This window comes from Heteronotia binoei, chromosome 6 (genome assembly GCF_032191835.1).
Source record: "Heteronotia binoei isolate CCM8104 ecotype False Entrance Well chromosome 6, APGP_CSIRO_Hbin_v1, whole genome shotgun sequence".
Lineage (NCBI taxonomy): Eukaryota > Metazoa > Chordata > Lepidosauria > Squamata > Gekkonidae > Heteronotia > Heteronotia binoei.
The window spans coordinates 37,497,946-37,503,453 of NC_083228.1; the positions used below are offsets into that span (position 1 = coordinate 37,497,946).

Below are 5,508 nucleotides of genomic sequence, written 5' to 3' on the forward strand. Positions count from 1 at the left end.
TTTTTATTCAGTGTTTTATCAAAGTGTATGGGCACTTATGTACTTTAATCACACACCCCCCCCCCAACAATCTTAATTTGATCATTCATCATTATATCTAATTCTAAATAATGGCCTCAAAATTCTTCACAATTAAGCCACGTACAGATTGAGGTGATTATGCCCAGTTCTCCCCCTTCCCCAGAAGCTCGTGTCAGCTGGCATAGTGTGAGGGTCTTTGGTCCTACCCTCAGCAGATGGTTTTGGGGTGCTTAAGGGATTCTGTGGAAAAGGTAAGGCCGGAAGAGCTCTTTCTTCTTTGTGGTGTCATGGGGCCCAATCCTATGACTTAAACATCCGAACAGATGTGCAATCTGTGCAATCTGTGTCTCACTTTTTAAAAAGAAGATCTTGCATACAGAGTCTATGCATCTCAGCTCTGTTCACGGATCTCAATAATGCTCGGCAATGAGGGCTAAAGGCAGGGGACATAATGCTATTCCCTGTCTTTCTACACATTGATTATGCACACATATGAAGTGTGAACAGTGCCTTTGTTGTCTGCCTTGCCTGGAGTCTTCAGCATTTTAAAAACCTAATGCATACAATACAATTGAGAATTTAATTATGTGCTTTGAATATGCTTTAAACCAAAGTGGCCAATAACAAATAACTAATTTGCCTGTTTCTAGTGCTATCATTACCTCCCCCCAATCTGTTATTTTAAAAATCATTTTATTGTGTGGGAGGGACTGATAGTTTTCTTCATTCCCTGTTTTTTTGGGGGGGGGAGGGATATGTTACAGTTTGGTTTTTAATTAGTTGTCCTCCATTGTCTAATTATCATGGTCACCCTGCTGCTGTCTTAAAATGTGTGTCACAACTAGGGATGTGTGTTTATCTAAATCTGAGCAACAAAATCCAAAAAATACTTTATCGTTATTTTTCAGATATTGTTTCAGCAGGATACAGATTTGCATATTGTTCAACTATTTGCAATAGCCAGCTCAAAAAATCCTGAAAATATTCAAGATTTTCAGGGCTACCAGACAGTCAGACTTAAAGGACATTTAAAAGGATTGTGGTCCTTTTAAATGCTTTCTTCATGCCACAGCGAGTGAACTCCAAAGGCATTTAAAGTGCTCACAGTCCTTCCAGGTGAACTTGCCACTTGGAGGTGTTTAAAGGGACTCCAAACACTTTAAATGCTTTTGCAGTTCACTCACCACAGAGTTGCACAGCTTGGAGAAGGCATTTAAAAAGACTGCAATCCTTTAAAATATATTATAATTTATTATAATAAATTAATATATTACAATTTTAAATGGTTTTAATGTTTTAATGTATGCTTCTTGGCCTTGTTCACTGCCCTGAGCCTGTTTCGGCAGGGAGGGCAGGATATAAATGGAAATAGATAGGAGAGAGAGAGAGAATGCCTTTCCCCTCCCCCTACTGAAAGCTATGGAGGTTGGGGGCACCTTCTTTGGGGACCCATAGAATTGGACCCCCTGGTCCAATCTTTTTTGGGACTTGTGTTTTTTTTTTTTAGGAGAGGCACCATCAGTTATGCTGCAAATTTGGGGCCTCTACCTAAAAATACAGCCCCCCAGAGCCCCAGATACCCCCAGATTGATTCTCCATTATACCCTATTGGGACCATTGGGATTTGGGAATATCAAGGGGGGTGGGGAGATATTTTTGGAGTTCAGTATAACTGAACACCCAAAATACTTTTTTTGGACATCCCTAGTTAAAACACTTTAAAGACTGGTATTATTGCTTACATAGCAATTTGCATCGCTGTGCTAAATGCCTCAGGCACTTCTGTGGGTGTGCTAGGACAAGAGCATTGGCCATGGCTCAGTAGGACAGTATCTGCTTTGTGTGCAGAAGGTCCCAGATTCATCTCCAAACATCTCTTGTCTACATGACCAGATGGCAGATACTGTGGGAAATTTCTACCTGACACTCTAAAGAGGGGCTGCCAGTAAGAGCAGATAGCACTGACCTGTGTAGACCAACGGCCTGATTCAGTGGAAGACAGCTTCATGTGTTCACCAGCTGATGATCTAACAAATACTTCAATGCATACATGTCTCTTCTACAGGTCCCAGGCCTATTGTGTTTTTGCAACATGCTGTCCTTGGAGAGGCTACCCACTGAATTTCAAACTTGCCCAACAATAGCTTTGGTTTCATATTAGCAGATGCTGGCTATGATGTTTGGTTGGGAAACAGCAGAGGGAATACTTGGTCTTTACGTCACAAGACACTTTAACCTACAGAGCAGAAATTCTGGGAGTTTAGGTAAGAAAACAAAGAAACATTACTGTAAATTCATTCTAACGTCACTCATCATAGCTATGGAAGACTCTCATCGATTCATCTATCAACCAATGGGGAAGCCATTTTTGAATCACATTCATCCACTTATCAAGTGGAGGCTGGAAATAATATTTACAACAGAGAGTACATCCAAGTTCAGGGTACATCCGTGCCTTCTTACCTGTGTTATTTCTCCATACTATATTGCTTCAGGCACTTTTATTTTATAGCACCGATACCCTACTTTTCTTCTGTCAGAGAACTCAGGGCCGTTGTAGACTAATGATTAAAGTGCCAGGTTTTGACCTGGAGACCCAAGCTCAGAGTACACCCCACCATGAAGCCCAGTGGATGACCCTGTGCCAGTCACACACTCTCATCATAAATTACCTCACTGATGGTTGTGAGGATAAAATGGGAAAGGAAGAACCACACAGGCTTCCCTGAGTTCCTTGGAGAAATTGTGAGATCAAAATGTGCCAGGCAGTTTTCTGGAATAATTATATTTTCAGTGAGCTCACTTTCAGGACTGCAGCCAATAGGATCCCCCCAAAGAAACCTTCAGATAAGCATGATGTTAATATGTTCATGTCCTGGGAATGCATTCGTGTTTTAATTTGCGTAGTTGCAGTGCTTTTGAAGGCTGGATATAGCCCAGCTGAACAGCAGTGTAGATAATGAAATGCTGGAAATACTTCTTTCTGTTTCCTTAAAATGTGCTGCCTTATCTCCTTGAACTCAAGGACTGGTGCACAGAAGCAGGAGATAAACTTTGGATCCCTCGCAGTAGAATCATTATATGAACTATTGGCTGGGTTATCACTGCCCCGGACAGTTCCAATAATATGCTGTTGCTAATAGCCATTGATGGACCTCTGCTCCATATTTTTATCCAAACCCCTCTTGAAGCTGGCTATGCTTGTAGCCGCCACCACCTCTTGTGGCAGTGAATTCCATGTGTTAATCACCCTTTGGGTGAAGTTCTTCCTTTTATTCGTTTTAACCTGACTGCTCAGCAATTTCATTGAATGCTCACGAGTTCTTGTATTGTGAGAAAGGGAGAAAAGTACTTCTTTCTCTGCTTTCTCCATCCCATGCATAATCTTGTAACCCTCTATCATGTCACTCCGAATCTGGGTCCCCAGAGGGAAGCGACAGCCAACTCAACTCATCCGCATGGTCCATAGCCTTTCCTGGCCGATATTGGAAATCATATTGATACCCTGTCTGGCGGTCGGGGGCAAACAGGCCTAGGAGTGGTTTATGGTCTGTGAGGATGGTGAAGGGTCGCCCATACAAATAATCATGAAATTTCTTAACACCGGCAACAATGGCCAACCCTTCCTTATCTATTTGTGCGTAGTTGCACTCAGGTTTTTGCAATGTTGTCGAGTAGTAAGCCCCTGGAACCCCATGATCATCTGGCAGCATGTGCGCTAATACCACCCCCACCTCTCTTGTTCAGCTCCTTTAAAGAGGACTTTAAAGAGGACTCAGCAAGAGAGCCTGAAGCTGAGGTGCTGGGAACAGTCTCCCCACCAGCTTAGCTGTTTTGGGGTCACTTGTGCAGCCCTTTAAACTTGCCCAACTAAAGGGACTACACAAGAGAGCCAAAAGCAGCTGAGGCAGCTGTGAGACTGTTCCCTGCTGGCTCAGCTGTTTTTTGGGCTGTCTTCTGCAGTCTTTTTCAACTTGCCTTGTTTGAAGGGACTGCAGAAGAAAGCCAAAAAAAAAAGCTGAGATTGCCCCTGCCTCTCAACTGGTTTTTGAGCTGTGCCAATCTACCCATTATATCCTGCATATATTCATATATCTGGGGGGGGGGGGGGGTCCCCAGGTTTTCCTGAAAAATCATAGATACCTTTGGGATGCCGAAATATACTCAAAATATTTTTTGGCTTAGGTAGATTCAAATGCACACCCCCTACATGCTTTAAATGTGAAAATACTAATTGTCTCCTTGAAAAACTGTTTACTTTGAGTTGGTATAGGGATGCTTTATAGCTTTGCTGACATTCAATAAAGCTATGGGCTAGAAACAGTATATATTTGTATTGTTCCTTCTGTCGAATTTTGTCATTGTGGTAACTTATATGATTGCAATGGTTTACATGGCAAAGCCACACGATCTGAAATTTGGGGTCTGCACCTTTCCTTTCCTTAGACATCTGAATTCTGTATCATCAAGACTTCATTCTCTGTTGATCAAAAACAAATCTAAAAATGCCCAACTTTCTGGGTTAAAAACAATTCACGCATCTCACAACAAATATTTTCATATTGTATATTACCATTCAATATTGGGAAAGTTAAAATCTCCCAGTTGCAAACACATGGCTTTTGGACACTCCAGATCAGAGATCTACATCCTTCTAAGAGCCAAATGTGACTCAGTATGGAACCAAATGAGGCTCTTTAAAAAAGAAAAGAAAATCTTCAAGTTAAGGCATATGGTTTATGGTTTATTAGATTTATATTCCACCCTCCCCACCAAGGCAGGCTCAGGGCAGCTCACAACCAGTAAAATCACAATAACATTTTAACACATAATTACATCATAATTAAATTAAATTAAAACAGTCAGGTGCTAATCATTTGATGTTATTTCATTTCCGATGGCGTTCAGTATTTCTTAATCAGTTGAAGGCTAGCCAGTATATGAACATATGAAGCTACCTTATATTGAATCAGACCCTTGGTCCATCAAAGTCAGTATTGTCTTCTCAAACTGGCAGCGGCTCTCCGGGGTCTCAAACAGAGTTTTTTTTCACACCTATTTGCCTGGACCCTTTTTTGGAGATGCCAGGGATTGAACCTGGGACCTTCTGCTTTCTAAGCAGATGCTCTACCACTGAGCCACTGTCCCATCCCCATATAGAGTTGTGTTACAGGCCTTGAGGAACCGGGTGAGGTCCCACAAGACCCTAACTTCCTCTGGCAGCTGGTTCCACCAATAGGGGGGCAGCAATCGAGAAGGCCCTCTCTCTGGTAGATGTCAATCTTGCCTCCCTCAGCCCAGGGATTACTAATAGAGTTTGTGTTCCGGATCTAAGTACCCTCTGGGGAACGTGTGGGGAAAGACGGTCCCTAAGGTAAACAGGTCCTCAGCCATATAGGGTTTTAAAGGTAATAACCAGCACCTTGTAGCGAATCCAGTATACCATTGGCAACCAGTGCAGCTCCCGCAGCCTCAGCTGTATGTGCT

At 42.3% G+C, this 5,508-nt stretch overlaps 1 non-coding gene across 1 annotated transcript; it reads right to left on the reverse strand.

Moving 5' to 3' along the window:
• Positions 1-5,097: 5,097 nt before the first annotated feature.
• Positions 5,098-5,175, reverse strand: TRNAS-AGA (transfer RNA serine (anticodon AGA)). The gene has a single exon. It is a non-coding gene; the product is annotated as a tRNA-Ser (tRNA).
• Positions 5,176-5,508: the final 333 nt, after the last annotated feature.